At 46.6% G+C, this 26422-nt stretch overlaps 1 protein-coding gene across 2 annotated transcripts in view; it reads right to left on the minus strand.

The window, feature by feature from the left end:
* Positions 1–26422, minus strand: part of LOC135056973 (oocyte zinc finger protein XlCOF22-like) — a 202602-nt gene that overhangs the window by 46708 nt on the left and 129472 nt on the right. The gene's annotated exons all lie outside the window — the stretch shown is intronic.

Raw genomic sequence — 26422 nt, forward strand, 5'->3', positions numbered from 1 at the left:
CTTCAGCCGCGCTATTTTTTATATATAATCACACTGGCGGGGGTTAGGATTTTGTGTCTAAGCACTTAATTTCCACTTTGCCAGACTTAATGAGGAGTGTTATGCTGCCCAGGGTGCTTCCCCCCGCGCCCTGCACCCTGTAGTGCTGCTGTGTGTGGGAGCATGGCGCGCAGCGCGATCGCTGTGCGGTACCTCAGAAGCCGTCACTGAAGTCTTCTTTTCTTCTTCTACTCACCTGTCTTCTGACTTCTGGCTCTGCAAGGGGGGTGATGGTGGGCTCTGGGAGTGAACCCCTAGGCGTACCTAGTGTTCCAAACCCTCAGGAGCTAATGGTATCCTGTAGCCAAGAAGCAGAGCCTTTAAACTCACTAGAAGTAGGTCTGACTTCTCTCCTCTAAGTCCCACGATGCAGGGAGACTGTTGCCAGCAGTCCTCCGTAAAAATAAAAAACCTAACAAAGTATTTTCAGAGAAACTCAGTAGAGCTCCTCCAAGTGCATTCAGTCTGCCTGGGCACAATTCTAAAACTGGAGTCTGGAGGAGGGGCATAGAGGGAGGAGCCAGTTCACACCCGTTCAAAGTCTTAAAGTGCCCATGTCTCCTGCGGATCCCGTCTATACCCCCATGGTTCTTGAAGTGTCCCCAGCATCCTTTAGGACGTATGAGAAATATGTTTTTTAGAAAACCATCCACTCTCCTATCCGTGACATCATTTAATGATGTTGAAGGCAGAGAGGTAATGTACATTTTCGCACTAATCGAATCACATGCGTATCTACTTTAGGAGCCACCTCCCTTTTTAAATAATCCCCAGCTGGAAGAGGAGAATTGGAATCCATTTCTTAGGAATTCTAAACTTTTTATTGGGCGTAGCACAAGCCTCTTCCATAATTTTCGTCAGCTGATCTGACCCTGGAAACTCAGTCTTAACTGTTTTAGGGTGTTTTTTTTTTTAACACAGGCTCTGCTGAATCCTCTAATGATAGAATGGCTTTCATTGCTTTAATTAACTCAGCTCTATCCATTGAGCGGGGACCTTCCTCCTCCTCTTCGTATGCCGAAGTAGAATTAATTGAGCTTTCATCGTCTGGTGAATCCTCATCTGAACCATGTGTAGCCTGTGAGGATGAAGATTTACTTGCCACTGGCTTATCAGCCTGTTACTTCTGAGAGGCTGCCGCTGGAAGTGATAAACCGCAGGTGGGGAGCTGCATGTAAGGGTTAATCATGTGACCTATCCCTGGTACAGGAGATGGAGGAATTATCCGTTCAGCTATACTGGATAAAGTCTGTGCAAACATAGCTCAAGGTGGATCAACCAGCACCTGAATCTGCCTTGTACTTTTCAAGAACTCTTGGTGAAAGCTAAAATAATTTGCACACAAACCATCCTGAACCAGATCCTGAGAGGATAACACAGCTTTGCAAGACAAACATGATGAGTGTTGATGTTGCTGAGTGTATCTTCCTCACCTTTGCCGCTCTTAGACATGATAAATAATAAACACTTCCACAGTGTACTACACAATTTGTGACTGTAATCACTTTAAGCTTTTTAAAATGACGTACAATTCGACCCTACCCATGCACCAGCATTGAGGATCGGAATAGAACAAAACTGACAGAATATATAGTAAAGTCAGCAATCACACTAGCAGTCAGTCACATGTTATACATTAGTATAATAAGCAATATGAGTACATAATCAACTACAAATACATTTCAAGTATGTAGGAGAACATATTATTGAATCATGTTTAAACAGATCTACCGTATTCAGACGCACTGCGAAAGAAACAACAGTAAATGTATACAGACTCATATGCAATAGGCACTTATCTAACTATTCATACTCAAAAAGGTAGATAGAGATATTGCGCTGTATTACCCGTACTCAGTAGAGTGGGATACAGGGAGTCTCACCTCGCTTCCAGGGCCGATCAATACGTCTGTGAACGCTGAGTGGATCCAGACGCTACTAGTGTACACTGCCGCTCCATGAATATATAGTGAACACAGACGCACCAGTCACACAGCCGCCTATGCTGCGACTAGGTCTCCTTCGTGTACAGTGCCTGAGACGGAAGCGAGAAACAGTTCATGGTGGGAAACTCGGAGGAAACTGGTCATGAACTGGGGGGAGGGGCTACCAGGAGAGCGTCTGACTCCCCACTGCTGACATCAACCCTAGGGATTGCGGCCTCATACTATTCCTGGAGCCTCTGATAATGAAGGCCTAGCGCTGGTGCACCCGAGGTGGCAGCAGCGCCAGCGACTGTTTGGTAGTCTCCTCCCAAAGTGGAAAATAAAGGAAAAAAGAGAAAAAGGATCTGTGTCCGGTGCACAAGGTAATAGATTGTTTAAGTTAAATATAACCTTTATTTTATATCTTAAAAATTGTTATGAATGTGAAGACATGTTTTATTCCATGTCTGTAAGGTCTGACTGTTGCGAAATATTAAAAAAACATGTAACATTGGTGTAATGACATAATACCACTGTGAATTAAGGAAAAAAGAAAAATAACTAATAAACAATTATTAAAACCTCTGAGCGTCTCTTTCGTGCCTGTCCTCTATCATTTATGTCTCTGTGCAAACCCTTATATTGTGTGTCTGCTGCAGGAGATGATATAGATGTTAATGACGTGTAATAAAATTGTACTTCGGTGGGGATTCTATTATGTACCTTGAAGAGAGGATTGGATACAGTTGAATACAATTGTGTTCCTTATAATCAAGGTTTATAACAAAGTATCACTTTTGTGCTCTTGTCAGAGACCTTGGCTCATGGTAGATGCTAGAATCAAGTGGGCTAAGGGACCTTTTCCGTAAGTTGGAGGAGTTACAACGCAAGGGGGAGGAGCTAGGCCAGCGGGATAGTTCCTCTACTATCCACGCCACCAACTATTACCTTTAGTAATCAGGTGGCGAGCGAAGCGGAGCTCGCCACCGTGCCCGAAGCGCGGCGAGCGAAGCGAGCCCGCGAGGGTACTTTTCGGGTACCCTGTTCACCCGTAGCTCCTCCCCCTGGTGACGTGTCTCCTCCCCTAGGTACGTCACAAGGTCCCTTCTCCCACTCCGATATAGAACCAACCCTTGGCTCATTGCCCAGAAATTATATTATGAAAACACCTAAGTCCTATCTATCCATAAAATGTTTAATATACGGAGAGGACTAATCTGCTAAATAGTCATTTATATACATAGGGAATTTCTGTTCCCCCCTGGACATGTAAAGTAGTGAGAAAAAATATATATGGGGATATATATGGTGACGTGTGATTGGGGGTGTCTCCTACATATGATATCAAAAATAAGATTTTACTTACCGATAAATCTATTTCTCGTAGTCCGTAGTGGATGCTGGGACTCCGTCAGGACCATGGGGATTAGCGGCTCCGCAGGAGACAGGGCACAAAAATAAAGCTTTAGGATCAGGTGGTGTGCACTGGCTCCTCCCCCTATGACCCTCCTCCAAGCCTCAGTTAGGATACTGTGCCCGGACGAGCGTACACAATAAGGAAGGATTTTGAATCCCGGGTAAGACTCATACCAGCCACACCAATCACACCGTACAACTTGTGATCTGAACCCAGTTAACAGTATGACAAACGTAGGAGCCTCTGAACAGACGGCTCACAACAATAACAACCCGATTTTTTTGTAACAATAACTATGTACAAGTATTGCAGACAATCCGCACTTGGGATGGGCGCCCAGCATCCACTACGGACTACGAGAAATAGATTTATCGGTAAGTAAAATCTTATTTTCTCTGACGTCCTAGTGGATGCTGGGACTCCGTCAGGACCATGGGGATTATACCAAAGCTCCCAAACGGGCGGGAGAGTGCGGATGACTCTGCAGCACCGAATGAGAGAACTCCAGGTCCTCTTTAGCCAGGGTATCAAATTTGTAGAATTTTACAAACGTGTTCTCCCCCGACCACGTAGCTGCTCGGCAGAGTTGTAATGCCGAGACCCCTCGGGCAGCCGCCCAGGATGAGCCCACCTTCCTTGTGGAATGGGCCTTGACAGATTTAGGCTGTGGCAGGCCTGCCACAGAATGTGCAAGTTGAATTGTGCTACAAATCCAACGAGCAATCGTCTGCTTAGAAGCAGGAGCACCCAGCTTGTTGGGTGCATACAGTATAAACAGCGAGTCAGATTTTCTGACTCCAGCCGTCCTTGAAATATATATTTTCAATGCCCTGACAACGTCCAGCAACTTGGAATCCTCCAAATCGCTAGTAGCCGCAGGCACCACAATAGGCTGGTTCAGGTGAAACGCTGACACCACCTTAGGCAGAAAATGAGGACGCGTCCGCAGTTCTGCCCTGTCCGAATGGAAAATCAGATATGGGCTTTTATACGATAAAGCCGCCAATTCTGATACTCTCCTGGCTGAAGCCAGGGCCAGTAGCATGGTTACTTTCCATGTAAGATATTTCAAATCCACCGATTTGAGTGGCTCAAACCAATGGGATTTGAGAAAATCCAAAACTACATTAAGGTCCCACGGAGCCACTGGGGGCACAACCGGGGGCTGTATATGTAGTACTCCTTTTACAAAAGTCTGGACTTCAGGAACTGAAGCCAATTCTTTCTGGAAGAAAATCGACAGGGCCGAAATTTGAACCTTAATGGACCCCAATTTGAGTCCCATAGACAATCCTGTTTGCAGGAAATGTAGGAATCGACCCAGTTGAAATTCCTCCGTGGGGGCCTTCCTGGCCTCACACCACGCAACATATTTTCTCCAAATGCGGTGATAATGTTGTGCAGTCTCCTCCTTCCTGGCTTTTACCAGTGTAGGGATGACCTCTTCCGGAATGCCTTTTTCCCTTAGAATTCGGCGTTCAACCACCATGCCGTCAAACGCAGCCGCGGTAAGTCTTGGAATAGACACGGTCCCTGCTGAAGCAGGTCCCGTCTTAGAGGTAGAGGCCACGGATCTTCCGTGAGCATCTCCTGAAGTTCCGGGTACCAAGTTCTTCTTGGCCAATCCGGAGCCACGAGTATCGTTCTTACTCCCCTTTGCCGTATAATTCTCAGTACTTTTGGTATGAGAGGCAGGGGAGGAAACACATACACTGACTGGAACACCCACGGTGTTACCAGAGCGTCCACAGCTATTGCCTGAGGGTCTCTTGACCTGGCGCAATACCTGTCCAGTTTTTTGTTGAGGCGAGACGCCATCATATCCACCTTTGGTTTTTCCCAACGGTTCACAATCATGTGGAAGACTTCTGGATGAAGTCCCCACTCTCCCGGGTGTAGATCGTGTCTGCTGAGGAAGTCCGCTTCCCAGTTGTCCACTCCCGGAATGAACACTGCTGACAGTGCTATCACATGATCTTCCGCCCAGCGAAGAATCCTTGCAGCTTCTGCCATTGCCCTCCTGCTTCTTGTGCCGCCCTGTCTGTTTACGTGGGCGACTGCCGTGATGTTGTCCGACTGGATCAACACCGGCTGACCCTGAAGCAGGGGTTTTGCCAGGCTTAGAGCATTGTAAATCGCTCTTAGCTCCAGTATATTTATGTGAAGAGACATCTCCAGGCTTGACCATACTCCCTGGAAGTTTCTTCCCTGTGTGACCGCTCCCCAGCCTCTCAGACTGGCATCCGTGGTCACCAGGACCCAGTCCTGTATGCCGAATCTGCGGCCCTCTAACAGATGAGCACTCTGCAACCACCACAGAAGAGACACCCTTGTCCGTGGCGGTAAAGTTATCCGCTGATGCATCTGCAGATGCGATCCGGACCATTTGTCCAGCAGATCCCACTGAAAAGTTCGTGCGTGGAATCTGCCGAATGGAATCGCTTCGTAAGAAGCCACCATCATTCCCAGGACTCTTGTGCATTGATGCACAGACACTTTTCCTGGTTTTAGGAGGTTCCTGACAAGTTCGGATAACTCCCTGGCTTTCTCCTCCGGAAGAAACACCTTTTTCTGAACCGTGTCCAGAATCATTCCCAGGAACAGCAGACGTGTCGTCGGGGTCAATTGAGATTTTGGAAAAATTCAGTATCCACCCGTGCTGTTGCAGCACTACTTGGGTTAGTGCTACTACGTCCTCCAGCTGTTCTCTGGACCTTGTCCTTATCAGGAGATCGTCCAAGTAAGGGATAATTAATACGCCTTTTCTTCGCAGAAGAAACATCATTTCGGCCATTACCTTGGTAAAGACCCGAGGTGCCGTGGACAATCCAAACGGCAGCGTCTGAAACTGATAATGACAGTTTTGCACCACGAACCTGAGGTACCCTTGATGTGAAGGGCAAATTGGGACATGCAGGTAAGCATCCTTGATGTCCAGGGACACCATAAAGTCCCCTTCTTCCAGATTCGCTATCACTGCTCTGAGTGACTCCATCTTGAACTTGAATTTTTGTATGTACAGGTTCAAAGATTTCAGATTTAGAATAGGTCTTACCGAGCCGTCCGGCTTTGGTACCACAAATAGTGTGGAATAATACCCCTTTCCCTGTTGTAGGAGGGGTACCTTGACTATCACCTGCTGAGAATACAGCTTGTGAATGGCTTCCAATACCGTCGCCCTGTCTGAGGGAGACGTTGGCAGAGCAGACTTTAGGAACCGGCGAGGGGGAGACTTCTCGAATTCCAACCTGTAACCCTGAGATACTATCTGCAGGATCCAGGGGTCCACCTGTGAGTGAGCCCACTGTGCGCTGAAATTCTTGAGTCGACCCCCCACCGCCCCTGAGTCCGCTTGTAAAGCCCCAACGTCATGCTGAGGGCTTTGCAGAAGCCGGGGAGGGCTTCTGCTCCTGGGAAGAAGCTGCTTGGTGCACTCTCTTACCCTTTCCTTTGCCTCGGGGCAGATATGACTGTCCTTTCGCCCGCTTGTTCCTATAGGAACGAAAGGACTGCGGCTGAAAAGACGGTGTCTTTTTCTGTTGGGAGGGGACCTGAGGTAAAAAGGTGGATTTCCCGGCTGTTGCCGTGGCCACCAAATCCGATAGACCGACCCCAAATAATTCCTCCCCTTTATACGGCAATACTTCCATATGCCGTTTGGAATCCGCATCACCTGACCATTGTCGCGTCCATAAACTTCTTCTGGCAGATATGGACATCGCACTTACTCTCGATGCCAGAGTGCAAATATCCCTCTGAGCATCTCGCATATAAAGAAAAGCATCCTTTAATTGCTCTAAAGTCAATAAAATACTGTCCCTATCCAGGGTATCAATATTTTCAGTCAGGGAATCCGACCAAACCACCCCAGCACTGCACATCCATGCTGAGGCGATGGCTGGTCGCAGTATAACACCAGTATGAGTGTATATACTTTTCAGGGTAGTTTCCAGCCTCCTATCCGCTGGATCCTTGAGGGCGGCCGTTTCAGGAGACGGTAACGCCACTTGTTTTGATAAGCGTGTGAGTGCCTTATCCACCCTAGGGGGTGTTTCCCAGCGCGCCCTAACCTCTGGCGGGAAAGGATATAATGCCAATAACTTCTTTGAAATTAGCAGTTTTCTATCGGGGTTAACCCACGCTTCATCACACACTTCATTCAATTCCTCTGATTCAGGAAAAACTACAGGTAGTTTTTTCATACCCCACATAATACCCCTTTTTGTGGTACTTGCAGTATCAGAGATATGCAAAGCCTCCTTCATTGCCGTGATCATATAACGTGTGGCCCTACTGGAAAATACGTTTGTTTCTTCACCGTCGACACTAGATTCGGTGTCCGTGTCTGGGTCTGTGTCGACCGACTGAGGTAAAGGGCGTTTTACAGCCCCTGACGGTGTCTGAGACGCCTGTACAGGTACTAACTGGTTTGCCGGCCGTCTCATGTCGTCAACTGATTTTTGTAACGTGCTGACATTATCACGTAATTCCATAAACAAAGCCATCCATTCCGGTGTCGACTCCCTAGGGGGTGACATCACCATTACCGGCAATTGCTCCGCCTCCACACCAACATCGTCCTCATACATGTCGACACACACGTACCGACACACAGCAGACACACAGGGAATGCTCTTATCGAAGACAGGACCCCACTAGCCCTTTGGGGAGACAGAGGGAGAGTTTGCCAGCACACACCCAAGCGCTATAAATATATAGGAACAACCCTACAGAAGTGTTGTTTCCTTTATAGCAGCTTAATATATCAAAAAACGCCAAAAAAGTGCCCCCCCCCTCTCTGTTTTACCCTGTTTCTGTAGTGCAGTGCAGGGGAGAGTCCTGGGAGCCTTCCTCGCAGCGGAGCTGTGCAGGAAAATGGCGCTGTGTGCTGAGGAGATAGGCCCCGCCCCCTATTTCGGCGGGCTCTTCTCCCGGTGTTTGTGAGACCTGGCAGGGGTTAAATACATCCATATAGCCCCAGGGGCTATATGTGATGTATTTTTTAGCCAGAACAAGGTATTATCATTGCTGCCCAGGGCGCCCCCCCCAGCGCCCTGCACCCTCCGTGACCGCTGGTGTGAAGTGTGTGACAACAATGGCGCACAGCTGCAGTGCTGTGCGCTACCTCATGAAGACTGAAAAGTCTTCTGCCGCCGGTTTCTGGACCTCTTCACTTTTCGGCATCTGCAAGGGGGTCGGCGGCGCGGCTCCGGGACCGGACTCCATGGCTGGGCCTGTGTTCGATCCCTCTGGAGCTAATGGTGTCCAGTAGCCTAAGAAGCCAATCCATCCTGCACGCAGGTGAGTTCACTTCTTCTCCCCTAAGTCCCTCGTTGCAGTGAGCCTGTTGCCAGCAGGACTCACTGAAAATAAAAAACCTAATAACTTTTTCTAAGCAGCTCTTTAGGAGAGCCACCTAGATTGCACCCTGCTCGGACGGGCACAAAAACCTAACTGAGGCTTGGAGGAGGGTCATAGGGGGAGGAGCCAGTGCACACCACCTGATCCTAAAGCTTTATTTTTGTGCCCTGTCTCCTGCGGAGCCGCTAATCCCCATGGTCCTGACGGAGTCCCAGCATCCACTAGGACGTCAGAGAAATTCAAAATAGAGACACACTACACACATGGATTAGGTCAGCCAATCCCCTCACACATATATTGTCAGATGTCACCGTCTCATATAGGGAATTTTTCGACACATACCATAGTGAGAAGGTGTGTATATTTCTAAATATATGTATAGTGGAGTAAGGGTTTAAGGTGTCTCCTACTTATAGTATTAAAATTCAAAATAGAGACACACTTCACACTTGGATTAAGTTAACCAATCACCTCTCACATATAATGTCACATGTCACTGTGTCATGTAGGGGATTTTTCAGACATATAGAGTAGTGGGAAAGTATATATAGAAATATATGGTGAAGTGTGGTTAGAATGCCTCTTGTATATAGTGTCAGTTTTCCAAATAGCGACACACTTCACATGTAAATTCGGTCAGCCGGTCTCTTCTCTCATGTAGTGTCTGGTGTCACTTACATGTATTTAATAAGGAGTATGATAGTGATAGCCGTCACTCATAAGTACTCCCACAATGAATATTAGTGAATCATCTCTCACTTATGATGTCAGATATAAATCTCTCTATCTCATAGTAGTTCACCAAATCTTTCATATGGTAATGCTTGATCCCTATAGTGACTCAGAGAACGGCATGACCCCCTATATATATTGTAATGCAATTCCCAAAATCTCTCACTTATCTGTGTCAAGCCCTATTGTATTAGAATAAATACACTATTCCATAATGATCAGATATACGTATAGGAATTGGTATGTATAGTTATAAATGATTGTGGTGTTCAATTCCGTTCTGGGTTTGCAAAAATGTAATTGTATGTAATCATCTGGGCAATGAGATTCCTTATCCGTGATACTCAGAATACATTATCCTTGTATATACATTTAGCTCATAGTAGATGGTCTGGGTTCAATGATAAATAGTCACAATAGTCTCTGCCTATTTACATTTTCACAGATCACTCCACTAAATAAACTATCCTTGCATATAGGTCTGACTCGAGGTGGATAGTCTGAGTTCAGTGATGAATAATCACAGTGGTCTCTGCCTATTTGGATTTCTATAGATCACGCCACTGATATATATCAATACACTGCTATGATCTCCATTAATACAATTAGCATTAATGATATAGTATGCACATTTCAATTTAGACATAAGAGACAGGAGAAGCGGTAAGGCCGATTTGAAAAATCGGTGAGGGGGAAATTCTTGAAACTCCAGTTTGTACCCTTGGGACACTATTTGTAAAAACCCACGGGTCCAGGTCCGAACGCATCTCGGACTGGCTAAAGAGTATTAGACGTGGCCCCACCGGCGTGGGCTCCTGAAAGAGAGGCCCCCAACGTCATGCGGTGGATTTGGCAGCAGCAGAAGATGATTACCGCTCCTGTGATCTTGAAGAGGCTACAGACCTCTTCCCTCTTCTCCTTCCTTTACCTGCAAAGAAAGGGGAATCTGCATCTACCCGGCCGAAATTACAGCATCCGATAATGAAGCGTCATCATCCGTTGTGAGGGAACATAGGGCAAGAAGGTAGACTTTACCTGCGGCAGCTGCCGAGATCAAATCAACCAGGCCATCACCAAACCAGGCTTCACCATCATAGGGAAGAGACTCCATTTCTTCTCGGAGTCAGCATCAGCATACAATTGGTGAATCCACAACGCCCTCCTAGCCGAGACCGCCATGGAACTGGCCCGTGAACCCAAGAGTCCTATCTCTCTTGCAGTCTCGCGTACGTATGCTGCAGTGTCCATTATATGACCCAACGTAAGGAGTATCCCATCTCTCCCCAGGGTATCTATACCGGATGACAAGGTATCCGACCAGTTTTGACTGCTACTACTACTACTACACACCCATGCTTATGTAATGGGAGGTCTAAATAACGTACGTGTGGACTCATAACTAGATATAACGTAGCCTCCTGCATACGATCCGCTGGAATTGTGACAGAGCCCCGTGCAGAACAGGGGGTGACTCCCACTTTATTCTGTCCGTGGCTGGAAAGAAAACAAACAATCGGAATCCTCTCGGGGATTTGAAACCATCTTGTCAGGGCCGACCCAGACATTCTCAAACAGAGTTTACAATATATATATATACATATATATACACACACACACACACACACACACACACACACACACACACACACACACACACTATTTAAAGAGAGCTTTTTTTTTTTACTTCAATAGTTTTTATTGCTTTTTATATGAATTACAAAAAGAAAAGGGGGGGGGGGGGGTACAGAAAAAAAAACCGGGTGGGGAGGGATGTACACGTCAAATGAAATACAAAATACATGAGAGACAGGTAACATAGCACTAGGTAGGTATTCAGGTATCCTAGCCATATTAACATATAAGAGTATGCAGGGCTAGGTCAATTCTATAAGGGAAGCAATTGATATCGTATAGACATAACCACTAGTATAAACCAAAAGGGATAACATGGGAGATGGAACATTCAAGGAGTAGCAGATTCCTCATTCAGGCTAAATTGTATAGGGGATGTCTTCCCTGGGTGTGATATGAGAGCAGAGCCTTCCCCCTCCGTAACGTATTCATGCCAATGGAACCATCGCATAGTGGGAGAGGAAGCAGAGGAAGAATAAGGCACACATTCCGTTTCCATGATATAGTGGAAATGAACCTTATGAAATACTTTTAGAGCAGGAGGTACTACCGCTTGTTTCCAGGCCTGGGCCAGGGTTGCCCTAGCTGCTATACAAATATGTCCCAATACGTATCTTTGGGAGGCTGAAACCTCTAGGGGATACATATGTAGGAGAGCTAAGGTTGGGGATGGGCTTAAGGATAGACACAGCACTTTATTTATCAGCGTAAATACTTCTGCCCAGAAAGTTTGGAGGAGAGGACATGACCAAAAAATATGATACAAATGTCCTATTTCTCTGCAATTTCTCCAACAGAATGGTGAGCAGGAGGGCCAAAATGTGTGCAGTCTGTCCGGGGTCAGGTATAACCTATTCAACAATTTGAAATACATTTCTGAATGGTATAAGCAGCGTGACATGCGGAATGTTAATCGATATAACTGCTCCCATTGTGTCTCTGCTATGGGAATATTCAAGTCCCTCTCCCAACGCTTCTGAGCATTAGACTTTTGGTGTGGGACCCATGATATGAGTGTATTGTACCAATAAGTGATATCTTTAGTTGATGTAGGCAATCCTACGCGGGATCGGATAGACTGAACTAGAGAGCTGGGGGGAGTTTGTACAGTAGGTAGACTCTTAAACCAGTGTCTGATTTGGAAGTAGTGAAATAGTTCAGTACTCGGGAGGAGGAATTTGTCCTGCAATTGGGGGAATGAAAGGAAGGCAGTACCATCTAGTAAGTCTCCAAGGGTATGAATATTGCATGCATTCCATGTAGAAATATGTAGGTTGGGAATTAATTTACTTATTGCTTTAAGTGAAAGGGCATTGTATGGGGTAGCGATGCCAGAAAGTTTACTCATCAAACTATCCCATATTCGTAAAGAGGAAGCTGTAGAGGGGAGGATGGTCATGTCATTGGGACGTAGGGCTTTAGGAGTCCACAACAAATCTGCTAATGGATATCTTGTGCAGCTGACATCCTCAATGTGGGCCCACAAGGATATGGGATTGGAGGAGTTCCAAGATTTCAGTTGTGCAAGCACACATGCTTCCTGATACATATTTAGGTCGGGTAATGCGAGACCTCCTCTGTGTCGAGGGAGTATCATTCTAGCGTGTGCTAATTTTGGGGGGTGCGATTTCCACAGGTATTTTGTCAAGACAATTCTGCATTTATCGAGATATTGTTTGGGAAAAGTATAAGGTATAGTGCGAAATAAATACATAAGTTTGGGTAATAGGGACATTTTAAAGGCAGCCAACCGACCCAGCCAGGATATTTCATATAAGAGCCATGAGGATGTCAGGGTCTGGAGAGTGAGTATCAGAGGAGGGAGATTTAAATCGAAAACAGTAGATGAGGTAGGAGGAATATGTATCCCGAGGTATGTAAGTGAGTTGAGTTTCCAGTTGTATGGGTATTGAGATCGTAAAGCAGTGGTGAGTGTATCTGGTAAGTGAACAGGTAAAGCGTCAGTTTTAGTTGTGTTCAGTTTGTAGTATGAGGCCTCACTGAAGTCGTGTAGTATGGAATGTAGGTACGGGAGAGAAGAGGAGGGTCGAGATACAAAGAGAAGAACGTCGTCGGCAAAGAGACACAACTTATGGGAGAGTCCCCCATGGGCCAGGCCGGGAAAAGCATCATCTGCTCTGATTTTAGCCGCCAGGGGTTCAATGCTAAGAGCATAAATCAAAGGTGAAAGAGGGCAACCCTGGCGGGTTCCATTAGTAATTGGGAAGGCGTCCGACAGGAATCCATTGCTGAATACCCTTGCTGACGGTAGCGTGTATAATGCTAAAATTGAGGCCAGAATCTGGGCTGAGAAGCAAAATTTAACTAAAACAGTACGCATATACAGCCAATTTAATCTGTCGAACGCCTTCTCAGCATCCAATGAGAGTAACAAAAATCCCTCTGTGTCAGAGGCCCTATCGATCAAATTGAAGACCCTGCGGGTGTTGTCAGAGGCCTGTCTTCCAGGTACGAATCCAACCTGGTCAGGGTGAATCAACATTGGTAGGTAAGCACTAAGTCGGGATGCTATCATTTTAGCATAGAGCTTAACATCGCTATTAAGCAATGCAATTGGTCTGTAGTTGTGGCAGTGAGCAGGGTCTTTCCCAGGCTTGGGAATAGCTACCACCCGTGCCTCCAGCATTTCCTTAGGGAAGGTACCAGTACTAGTTATATCATTAAACAGAGTAGTCAAAATGGGGGAGAGGCGATCTGTAAAGGAAGTATAAAAATCGTTAATAAACCCATCGGGGCCAGGGGCCTTATTCTTTGGGAGGGATTTAATCGTGGCTTCGACCTCTAGTGCGGTCCAAGGGGCATTTAAGGCATCTAACTGATCAGGAGTCAGGGTGGGAAGGTTGACCGAAGAAAGGAATGCTTGTATGGAGTCAGGAGTAGGCTGGGATGTGAGGGGATCAGAATGTAAATTGTACAATTTAGTGTAGTAGTTCGCGAATTGGTTAGCGATATCAAGAGGGTTGGCAAGCTTAGAGCCAGCAGGGGAGAGGATATGTTTAATTCTATTGCGAGCTCGTTGGGCACGAAGTCTGCGGGCAAGCATTTTACCGGGTCTATTACCTACCAAGTAGAATTTCTGGCGTAGTCTATTCAGGGCTGCTTGGGTTCTAAAAACCAAAAGTTTTTGTAATTGGCTGCGAATGTCAGATAGTTCCTTACGCAAAAGCCGAGTGGGGTGTTTCTTATTCTTATCTTCAGCTATTTTAAGTCTCTGCTCCAGATCTAGTTGGAGTTGTTTAGCTTGCTTTATAAGCGTAGCTCCAGCCTGAATAGCGGAACCACGGACAACCGCTTTTAACGCACACCAGTAATTTGGTAAAGAGGTATCTGAAGGGGAATTAGTGTCTATATACAGGGACATGCAATCGGAGATAATTTTTTTGGCCAGCGTGTCGTGCAATAGATGGGGGGATAGTCGCCATGATCTGGGGGGGATGGGAGCAGATTTAATGTGCCATTTCCAATATATCGGAGCGTGATCGGACCAGGTGATAGGAAGAATGTCGACCATACCAGAATCCTGTAAGGTCCATTTATCACATAACACAAGGTCAATTCGTGAGTATGAATTGTGAACCGGTGAGAAGAACGTGTAATCTCTACCTGAGGGGTTGCGGATGCGCCAGATGTCATATAGGTCGAACTCCGCTAAGATATTGCGTAGCGCTAATGAGGGGCCAGGGCGGGTTTTGGATGTAGATGAAGAGGGCTGGGACGATTTATCAAGTTTGGGATCTAATACTAAATTGAAGTCTCCTAGGAGGATTAGGGAGCCGACCCGGACCTTTTGAATAAGCAAGCAGAGCTTCCGAATAAAGGCCACCTGGTTCGAGTTAGGTGCGTATAGAGAGACTATAGTGACAGATCTACTTTCCAGCACACCCGTGAGAATCAAGTACCGGCCTGCTTTATCTGCAATTTGGGAGTGGAGAGTAAAAGGAACATTATCTCTAAACAGCAGAGCTACTCCATTTCTTTTAAAGGGGCCGTTAGCGAAATATCCTATAGGGAACCTGTGATCTTTCATTACAGGGGGATTGTGGGAGGAAAAGTGAGTTTCTTGTAAGGCGACTATATCAGCTTTATACTTATGGAAGGAGGATAAGGCTAGTCTCCGTTTGTTGGGAGAGTTTAAACCCTTCACATTCAATGAAAGAATACCAACCATAATTATTCAGTGAAAATACTATGCAAGTGACGGCATCCCATCCTGATGGGAGGGGGGAGGGGGGGGATAGAGAAAACGTGTAAAAGGGGCAATAGACTCAAAAATCGTGAATCAAAGGGGGAGGAAAAGTAAACCGACCCAGTACATCGGGTCTGCATGGCTACTGCAGGGGAAAAATGAATGCAGTAGATAAACGGGGGGCAGGCGGACTCTTCAGTCCACCCAGAGTCAGTGAAAGACAAATATCTAATGTATAGGGAGAGTAAATACACATCTCCTTCTTGGTATAGGTGGGACGAGGGAAATAAACAAATATTAAAGAGGCATAAACGGGGCCTAAATTGGTATGGCCTATCTTACTAGCGGAAATTCCTCCGTCAGGAGTGATCAGCGTGTACTAAAAAAATAGGCCCTTAAACAGATAAACAGGTAAACTAGGAAGTAAACTGAACAGTCCCATCTATATAGGAGAGTATGTACTATGGTAACTAGCAAGGCGAAAATATAACTCGCCCAGAGGGATTCTATAACCAGAAATGCAGCAGTAAACAGAAATGTAATAAAGTCAGCATCTCTAACTAAATAAAGAAAGGCATGTTAGAACGTTCATTATTTACGTAGTGCGTTCACTCAGTGGCCCATTCCGAGCGAGGTGGGGGACGTCTCTCATGCGAGGGTGGTAGTTTCACAGAGATGTCCCAGTCCTCGAGCAACTTCGCTCCGGCTTCCAGGTCTGATATAGTAAACGAAGAACCGTCATAGAAGACAATCAGCTTCACTGGAAAGCCCCATCTATATCTGATATCTTGGGCCCGGAGGGCGGAAGTGATCGGAGCTAAACTGCGTCTCTTAGAGAGGGTGAGTGCTGAAAAGTCCGGGAACAACTGTAATCCTCCTAGGGTGTCGGAGTTCTCTGCAGCTCGAGTAGCTTGGAGAATACGTTCTTTAACGGTGAAGAAGTGTACCCGGAGTAACGTATCTCTAGGTAAGGAGTTGGAGATAAACCGAGGTTTAGGAAGGCGATGGATTCGGTCGATTAGCAGTTCCGCATCAGGTGTTCCAGGTAGCAGTTTACGGAACAGGGCCATGACATATTCAGTCAGATCCGAGTTGTCGACCGAATCGGGTATGCCACGTATTTTAATATTGTTCCGTCTGGAACGATCTTCCATATCTGCCATTTTGTTTTTAAATGTGTCCAACTCGTTTTGTTGTTGGTCATGAGCTGTGATAAGATCGTTATGCGACGTCACCAGTTCTTCCAGTTTGCGCTCTAGAGTGTCGGTTCTATCCCCTATGGCTGTCAGCTCAACTTTGACTTCACGTATAGCAGCTGTGAGGTCATGAGTTAAGTCCGATTTGAAGGCCTTCAGGACCTGACAGAGGGTCTTCACAGTAAGAGGAGCATCAGAATTCGGGTCCACGCCCGACACTGAAAGCGAGCTGGACAGGTCAGGTGAGTAGAGGCTTTTCGCGGAAGGGGCCGAAACTCCTCGAGGTGACGGGGATGTCTGATGTTGTTTCCTGATCGGAAGGGACACCTGAGGGGGCAGTGTGCCTTTTGCTTTTTTAGGTGCCATAATGGAAAAAAATGGAGAGAAAATGAATTATCTGAGAGTGATGCTGCAGACGGGTCCCTCTAGGCTAGTGTGTTATAAAGTAGGTAGGATGCCTGTTTTTAAACGTAGTCCCATGTTAAACGGTAAGACTCTGGGTGGAAAAGGCCCACATCAGGGGTCACATTGCGACGGGCTGTAGGAGTGTAGAGACGAGGGTCGCCTCAAGCCCGATATTGATGATAAGAAAGCACTGGACAGAGCTTGAAAGATTAGTATGAGAGGGCACAGTTAAATAGTAAAATGTAGCTCTTTAAAATGTACCTTTTTTTTTTTTTTTTTTTTTTTGCTGCAGTCAGATGTGTGTTGTATGACTTCAATAGAGTGAGACCACTGGCAGATGTAGAACAGGCAGGACTTGTAAAGTAGTAGGCTGCTTGGTTCAGGGCTATTATGCAGTGGTCCTGGGTTTTGCTACCACTGGCAGTATAGCTATAAAATATCTTCCAAGATGGCCACCGCCAGAGTCACTAGCAGACAGATTCTCCTTGCATCTGCTCTTCCCGGCCCAAGGGGTAAGTTTTTCTGCCCTCTGCAGGTACCTGAGGGTCTGGGGAGGGTCTCCTCTGGCCAGAGGGTGTGTGGGGCGCCCGCAGGAGGTCCGCCGGGTCCCGCCGCGGCCGCGAACGGGTCCCGGAGCTCGTCGCCGGGATGCCTTCAAACTCTAGGCCCCGGCTTCTGGAAGCTGAGTAGGCCGCGGGCTCGTAGCGGCGGAGGTGGTCACTCAGCTGTGCGGGGCTCCTCTCCAGATATCCCACAGCCGTCAGCAGCTCACAGGGGCACAGTAGGGGCTAATTAGATCAGTGCTGAGAGGGCTTGAGGGTGTTTTAGAGCCCTATATTGCAGGAGCTCCAGCCCAATGCGACTATTCAGGCTAGCGTCCAAGCCACGCCCCCTTTAAAGAGAGCTTTGAGTACATCATTAGTGCATATTAAGGACGTATTAACGTCACGGAGGACCCTGATGTTCCTGACAAAAGGGTCTATAGATGTGTATTAAAATCTATATATCTAAACAGGAACATTATGGTCGACGTAGGAATCAGAATCCGTGTCGGTATCAGGGAGCAGTAACTGGGCAAAATAAAAAAATTTGCGACCCTGAGGGGTCGGAGGTAAAAAAATAGCTATGAACATGACATCCTCCATAGATATTTCTACGTCTGTGTCTGGGACACAGATTTATGCAACTTTACTCTGATATAGATCACAAGATCATGCAAGTTATTACCCAGTCAGTTATTGGTGGTGCCGACAGGGCCACCCACATATGTCTGTGTCCCTAATATAGTTTCCTCTTGGGAAAAATGAACGTTATGGTAAGAACTTACCGTTGATAACGTGATTTCTCTTATGTCCACAGGTATCCACAGGATAACATTGGGATATTGTCGAGCGACAGCAAAAATGGCACCAACACGGTCACGAGCTTTCTGGCCTCCCAGGATGCATTGGGGCCTCCACTATATAGTCCCGCCCACTGACTCAGTCAGATCAGTTCTTTCCACAGCGATTATAGGCAGGAACATTAGGTAGAGACCTGTACAGGCGATAAGAACACACATGCACACCCTTCCATACAAGAAGGAAGAGGTTTTTAGTGTTTGTCTAGATCCTCAAATCAGATGCGTCAGGGTGGGATCCCTGTGGATACCTGTGGACATAAGAGAAATCACGTTATCAACGGTAAGTTCTTACCATAACGTTAATTTCTCTAGCTGGGTCCACAGGATTATCCACAGGATAACATTGGGATTCCCAAAGCCATTTTAGTGGTGGGGACGCTCCTGATTGCACAGGAGGACCTTTCGCCCGAAGTCTGCGTCATGAGAGGCAAAAGTATCCAAGGCATAATGTCTGATGAATGTGCTTATGGAAGACCATGTGGCTGCCTTACAAATCTGTTCTGCTGAAGCACCCTGTTGTGCTGCCCAAGAAGGACCTTGTAGAGTGTAGAGTGTGCAGAGACATTAGCCGGAATAGGGAGATCTGCATGAGACTAAGCTTCAGATATTACCATTCGGAGCCATCTCGCCAGCGTCTGTTTACTAGCAGGCCAACCTCTCCTATGGAATCCGTAGAGGATGAAGAGGGAATCTGTTTTCCTGATGGCACTAGTACGATCTATGTAGATTTTTAAAGACCGGACCACGTCCAGTGACGCTTCTCCCGCAGATAGTCCCGATACCTGAAAAGCTGGGACTACAATCTCTTCATTCAGGTGAAACTTTGACACCACCTTTGGAAGATAACTAGATCTCGTTCTGAGAACTGCTCTGTCTGGAAAAAAACTTAGGAAAGGAGACTTACATGATAATGCTACTAAATCTGACACTCTTCTGGCTGACGCCATTGCCAGTAAAAAAAAGAACTTTAACAGTTAACCACTTAAGATCTGCTCTCTCAAGTGGTTCAAACAAAGAGAGAAATGTAAGAACTAAATTCAAATCCCGGGGAGCTGCAGGAGGAACAAATGGAGGTTGAATATGTACTACTCCTTGGAAAAAAGTATGTACATCCTGTAGGTCAGCAATCTTCTGCTGAAACCATACAGTCAACGATGAGACTTGCACCCTCAAGGAAGCAACCTTCAACCCTTTATCCAATCCTGCCTGCAGGAAATCCAAAATTCTAGCTACTTTAAAAGATCTCGGATTATAATTTTTTCCAGAACACCAATATAGGCTTGCCATATTCTATGATATACACGGGCCGAAGAAGGCTTTCTTGCTCTAAGCATGGTTTGGATTACCTGCTTTGAAAATCCTTTAGCCTCTAAGATAGAGGTTTCAACAGCCACGCCGTCAAAGACAGGCGATCCAGATGACTGTGACAACAAGGACCCTGCATTAACAGATCTGGACGTTGAGGGAGCAGTATCGGTGCTTCCACGGACATTCTCAACAGATCTGTGTACCAATGCCTTCTTGGCCAAGCTGGAGCTATTAGAATGATTGCTCCTTTTGCCTGTTGTATCTTTCTCACTACTCTGGGTAACAGAGATATTGGAGGGAACAGATATGCCAGCTGAAACCTCCATTCCACTGACAGTGCGTCTACCAGGACCGCTCCTGGGTCCCTTGTTCTTGATCCGTACTTCGGAACTTTGTTGTTTAGACGAGATGCCATAAGGTCTATCTCCGGTAGACCCCATCTGTTCACCAGTGTCTGAAACACTTCTGGGTGTAGTGCCCATTCGGTTTCCTGAATGGTGTGCCGACTGAGAAAATCCGCTTCCCAATTTAGTACACCCGGGACAAATACTGCTGACAATGCTGGGAGATGGAGTTCCGCCCATTTTAGAATGGGAGTTACTTCCTCCATCAGACTCTTGCTGTGAGTCCCTCCTTGATGATTTAGGTATGCTACTGCCGTCGCAATTGTCTGAGCGGATCTGGACTGGTCTTCCTTGTAGATTGTCCTTTGCCTGAACTAGGGCCAAGTAAATGGCTCTTATTTCTAACAGATTTATCGGCAGGCGACTTTCCCTTGCGGTCCATTTTCCCTGGAACCATAGGCTTCCGAGTACCGCCCCCCAACCTTGCAGGCTGGCATCTGTCGTCAGGACTTGCCACTCTTTTATCCAAAAGGGTCTCCCCTTGTTTAAATGGTCTGTCTGTAGCCACCATGCTAGAGACCTTTTTACATTTACTGGAATCTTTATCATCTGCTTCTTTATTGTTTGATGATTTCCGTTCCATTTTGTCAAAATGAGATGCTGCAATGGTCTGGAGTGGAATTGCGCATATTCCTCCATGTCGAACGTTGATACCATCAGAATCAACAGTCGCATGGCTGCATGGACTGACACTGTCTGGGCTTGTAACGCTTCCTGAGCCATGACCTGCACCTTGACAATTTTCTTCTCTGGTAAGAGAACTCTCTGTAGGTCTGAATCCAATATGGCTCCCAAATTAACCATCCGCTGTGATGGATTCAGGGACGACTTATCCCAATTTATGAGCCACCCGTGTCTCTGTAAACAAACTATCGTCTGTTGGAGATTGCTCAACAGTAAATCTTGCGACTGTGCTAAGATTAATAGGTCGTCTAGGTATGGGAATATCCTTATCCCTTGTTTGCGCAGACAAGCTGCCATAACCACCATGATCTTGGTAAACACCCTGGGTGCTGTAGCTAGCCCGAAGGGCAGAGCTTGGAACTGGAAGTGTTCCTTGAGGATGGCAAACCTGAGGTAACACTGATGTGATAGTGCTATAGGCACATGTAGGTAAGCATCCCGCACATCCAGAGATACCATAGTCTCCAGGTTCCATAGCCAACATTATGGAGCGTAACGTCTCCATGTGAAACTTCGGGATCCATATGTAATTGTTCAACATCTTCAGATTTAGAATTGGTCGATATGACCCATTTGGTTTCTGGATTAGAAACAGATTGGAGTAATACCCCTGTCCCTTTTGTGATGGAGGTTCTGGGACAATCACACCTGACTGCAGTAATTTTTGGACTGCTTCTTGCAGGACATTGGCCTTCGACTCTATACGAGATGTGCTGGTGCAAAAAAATCTTTGAGGAGGCTGCCTCCTGAATGGGAACCCATACCCCTGAGATACTACCTTCTGCACCCAGGCATCTGTTGTTGACTGTTGCCATGTGTGTGCAAATTGCAGGAGTCGGCCCCCAACCCTGGAATCCTTCAGGCGGAGGCCCGTCTCTTCAGGCTGAGGGCTTCTGTTCAGGTTTGGAAGCTGGCTTTTTGCTAGCCCACTGCTTCCTACCCCTGGATTTAAACTGGGGTTGTTTAGGCTCCTCTTTACCTTTCGCTTTGCTTTGCCAGTGAAATGAGCGAAATTTTGAACCCTTGGACTTAGGGTTGTAGGTAGCCGGAAATCTGACCTTCTTCGATTCAGCCTCTGACTCTAGGATATCCGATAAAGGTTTTCCAAATAATATATTACCCACGAAAGGCAATGCTTCCAATTCCTTCTTGGACTCCGCATCTGCCTTCCAGGTCCGTAGCCAGACTGCTCTGCGAACGACTACTGCCAGGGCTGAAGCTTTAGAAGCAACAGTGCATACATCAATGGCTGCTTCTTCTAAATACTGGGCAGATTGTCTTAAACGGCAAATACGATCCTCTTGCTCCCTAGTAGGAGAGGGGATGTCATTCTCTAGTTCCTCTATCCATTCGCCCATTGCCTTTGCTACCCAGGCCGAAGCCATAGCAGGTCTTACCACTGCACCCACAAGAGAAAAAATATTTTTCAATAGGCTCTTTACCCTCCTGTCTGTGACATCATTCAAAGAGGTAGATGACAGTGGCAAAGCAGATTTGTGCACGAGTCGCAGAACATGCGCATCTACTTTTGGAGGAACTTCTCTCTTCGAACAATCTCCAGCAGGAAATGGATAATAAGAATCCCATCTCCTAGGAATCTTATACTTTTTACCGGGCGCTGCCCAAGACTCATCCATCATTTCCGTCAACTCCTCTGACGCTGGAAATTCAGCTTTCACTGACTTTGTTCGTTTGAATACAGGTACTTTTGCTTTTAACACTGTCTTGGCTGGTTCTTCCAGAGAAAGCACAGCCTTTACTGCATTAATGAGTTCAGCTACATCTTCTGAACTAAAGCTCTGCGACTGATCATCATACGGAGTTGAATCTATTGTTTCCGCATCATCATCCGATGTATCATCTTGTGTAGTCTGCCATACAGACGTATCTGTCTTAGTCTTACCTACCCCTTGGTTGCTTGTAGAGGCTACTGGAACCAAACCATAGGAAGGGAGCTGCATGTATGGGTTCATAGTGTAACCTAACCCTTGAGGGGGTGCTACTGGAGCTAACCTGTCCGCTATTGAAGACAGAGTCTTTGCGAACATATTCCATGGTGGCTCTGTTGGAGGTTGAACTAACTCCTGTTTTTTACTTCGCTGAAAAGCGAAACAGTTTGCACACAAACCCTCATAAGTGACCAATTGAATCATATCAATTACCCCTGACTTACAAGATAAGCATGTTAGGGCTGTAGGAGTGCTTGACAAATTCTCCTCATCACTTTTGCCGCTCACAGACATTTTTTCTGATATTGACTACACAATTTTGTGACTGAACCACACCCTATAATCAGTATATAGAGGTGAAATCAATCTGACCACAGTGCACCTGATTTGAGGGTCAGAACAGGACTGACATTACACAGAAAAGTCAGCACACATACTAGCAGTCATTCACATGTTAAAGCATTAGACATTGTCATATGAGAATACAACCTCCATAATGACTTATACATAAGTAGGAAAATTGTACTTCTGTTTAACTGGTTCTTTTTCAACATAACATGCAGAAAACACAGTAATATACAGGTCTCATATGCAATAGGTACTAAAAATTAACAGTGCACACTAAGAAGTAGAAGGAATTTTTAGTACTGTATACCCTGCCTCCAGGGAGCGGGATACAGGGAGACTCACCACACTTCCATATCCAAGCAAAGACGCTCGTAAGACGCTGAGTGGATTCAGACGCTACTGGTGTACACTGCCGCTCTTGGTAACTGATAACGGACACGGACGCTCACCAACGGACACGGACGCTGAGCGACTCCACGTGCATGCAGACACTAAAGGCCTGCGACTCGGTCTGGGCGGGTTTATATCCAGTGTACACAACCGCAGCGTCTAAGCTGCGACCGAGTACCCTCGTGGTAGCGTCTGAGCCGGAAGTGAGGTCATTCAGTTTATGAAACGAGAGACACGCAGGAACTGGCCTTGAACTCGGAGGAGGGACGGCCAGGAGAGCGTCTGAAACCCCCTGTTGACTTAAACTCCCAGGATCGCGGCCTCACCTAGTCCTGGCGCCTATGATCCCCAGAGCTTAGCGCTGTCACAATCAAGATGCTCGGCGCATCAACACACTGTTTGCAGTCTCCACCAAATCAGTGTAGCCGTGTCCTGACCCCTCTAGTAAGAGGAAGTCCATAGACTCAACGTCTCCCCATGCTCCGGCCACAGCCTGGTAACGTCTGCTGGACCTGCTAGAACATCCGACACAGACACCCGTCGAGACAGCACTGTACCGCGAAGGTAAGCGTTGTTGCGACCCGGTGGGGAGTTGTTGGAGCGACTCTTTCTAATATGCGTTTTTAAGACGCTGTTAAGAGAAGTCGCTCAAAAACCAAAACAGTAAGTCTATAAAAATTTAAAGTAATGAAACTTGAGGCTGCTTTCACAGCAGCCCTGTGACCATGCGGCTCCTGCCGCACCAAGCAAAAAACTGATCTGACTGAGTCAGTGGGCGGGACTATATAGTGGAGGCCCCAATGCATCCTGGGAGGCCAGAAAGCTCGTGACCGTGTTGGTGCCATTTTCGCTGTCGCTTGACAATATCCCAATGTTATCCTGTGGATAATCCTGTGGACCCAGCCAGAGAAAAAAACATATATCCACCGACATGTTGACACACATGTACTAAGTACCCCCCGACACACCTGCCGACGGGAGTAAAACTGACAGAGGGACACAGAGGACTTTTCCAGCACACAAACCAGCGCCAACCATATACAGTCTGGACAATAAATAAATATATACAGACATGTAGCTTATTATATTATATATACATATATATATATATATCCATATAATTAAGCACCCATAATTTGCTGTGTGCCCCCACCTTTTGTTGCACCCTGACTAGTCAGCAGTGAAGGAAGGACCAGCTTCTCCCTGAGGAGAAAAAAAATTCGCTGAGCAGTGCTGGTGAGGCGAGGAAGAAGCCCCGCCACCGTAATGGTGCGCTTCCATCCCGCCATTAATTATTTATACTGGCGGGGGTCGGGACAGTGCCGCGGCACTTATGACCCCTCTGGCCAGTTTAACATAAGAGGAAAATGCTGCTCAGGGCGCCCCCCAGCGCCCTGCACCCTGCCGTTGGTGTATGGGAGCATGGCGCGCACTTGATGAGCCGCTGCGCGGTACCTCTAACATGCCGTCACTGAAGAGAAGTCTTCTTTCTTCTTCTACTCACCTGTCTTCTGACTTTTGGCTCTGAAAGGGGGTGACGGCAGGCTGCGGGAGTGAGCATCCAAGCGTACCCGGTGATCAGCACCCTCAGGAGCTGAAGCGTCCTGTCAGCAGAAGTAGAGCCCTGAAACTCACTAGAAGTAAGTCTAACTTCTCTCCCCTCAGTCCCACGAAGCAGGGAGACTGTTGCCAGCAGCCTCCCTGAAAATAAAAAAACCTAACAAAGTCTTTTCAGAGAAACTCAGTAGAGCTCCCCCTTGTGTGACCAGTGTCCCTGGGCACAATTCTAAAACTGAGGTCTGGAGGAGGAGGGATATAGAGGGAGGAGCCAGGTCACGCCCCATAAAAGTCTTAAAGTGCCCATGTCTCCTGCGGATCCCGTCTATACCCCATGGTTCTTTGAGTGACCCCAGCATCCTCTAGGACGTATCAGAAATAACATTTTTGCGACCCCGAGGATTCTGAGGGAAAAATAGCTATGAACATGACATCCTCCATAGATATTTCTACGTCTGTGTCTGGGACACAGATTTATGCAACTTTACTCTGATATGAACACTATATCATGCAAGTTATTACCCAGTCAGTTATTGGTGGTGCCGACAGGGCCACCCACATATGTCTGTGTCCCTAATATAGTTTCCTCTTGGGAAAAAAAACATACAGCCACCGACATGTCGACACACATGTACTAAGTATCCCCAGACACACCTGCTTATGGGAGTAAAACTGTCAGAGGGACACAGGGGATTTTTCCAGCACACAAAACCAGCGCCAACATTATACAGTCTGGACAATAATAAATAAATATATGACAGACATGTAGCACATTATATATATATATATATATATATATATATACACACACACACAATCAAGCACCCATGGGGGACGGGGGGAGTCCGGAGCGGCAACCGTTTCCCCCTGTATAATAATAATAACAGGGCACCACGGGCCGCTCCCCCTGTATAACAACAACAACAACAGGACACCACAGGCGACTCCCCCTGTATATTAATAATAATAATAATAATAATAATAATAGGACACCACAGGCTGCTCAACCTGCATAATAATAATAATAATAGGACACCACAGGCTGCTCTCCCTGTATAATAATAATAATAATAATAATAATAGGACACCACAGGCTGCTCCCCCTGCATAATAATAATAATAATAGGACACCACAGGCTGCTCCCCCTGTATAGTAAGACGCCATTACCTAATCGCGACGGACACTTGGAGGCTGCAAGAAACGATTAAAACTCACTTCCTGTGTGTGGAACGCACAACCCGATAGCAAGGTAAGGTGGAACGCACAGGCCGGAAGTAGGGCATGATTGGCACAGGCTGCTTCCTGGTGACTGGCCCCTCCCCTCCTACACCTCGGCCACAGATTTGGTATCTGTAATGCATCTTACCATACATATCCTCCGTACAGGAGGCAGGCGGCCATTTTCTTGTAGACCAGTCCGGCAGCAGCAGCAGCAATAGGATCCCTGGCCGTGTAGTGACGTCAG

Source organism: Pseudophryne corroboree, chromosome 3 (genome assembly GCF_028390025.1).
Source record: "Pseudophryne corroboree isolate aPseCor3 chromosome 3, aPseCor3.hap2, whole genome shotgun sequence".
In the NCBI taxonomy this organism is placed as follows: domain Eukaryota; kingdom Metazoa; phylum Chordata; class Amphibia; order Anura; family Myobatrachidae; genus Pseudophryne; species Pseudophryne corroboree.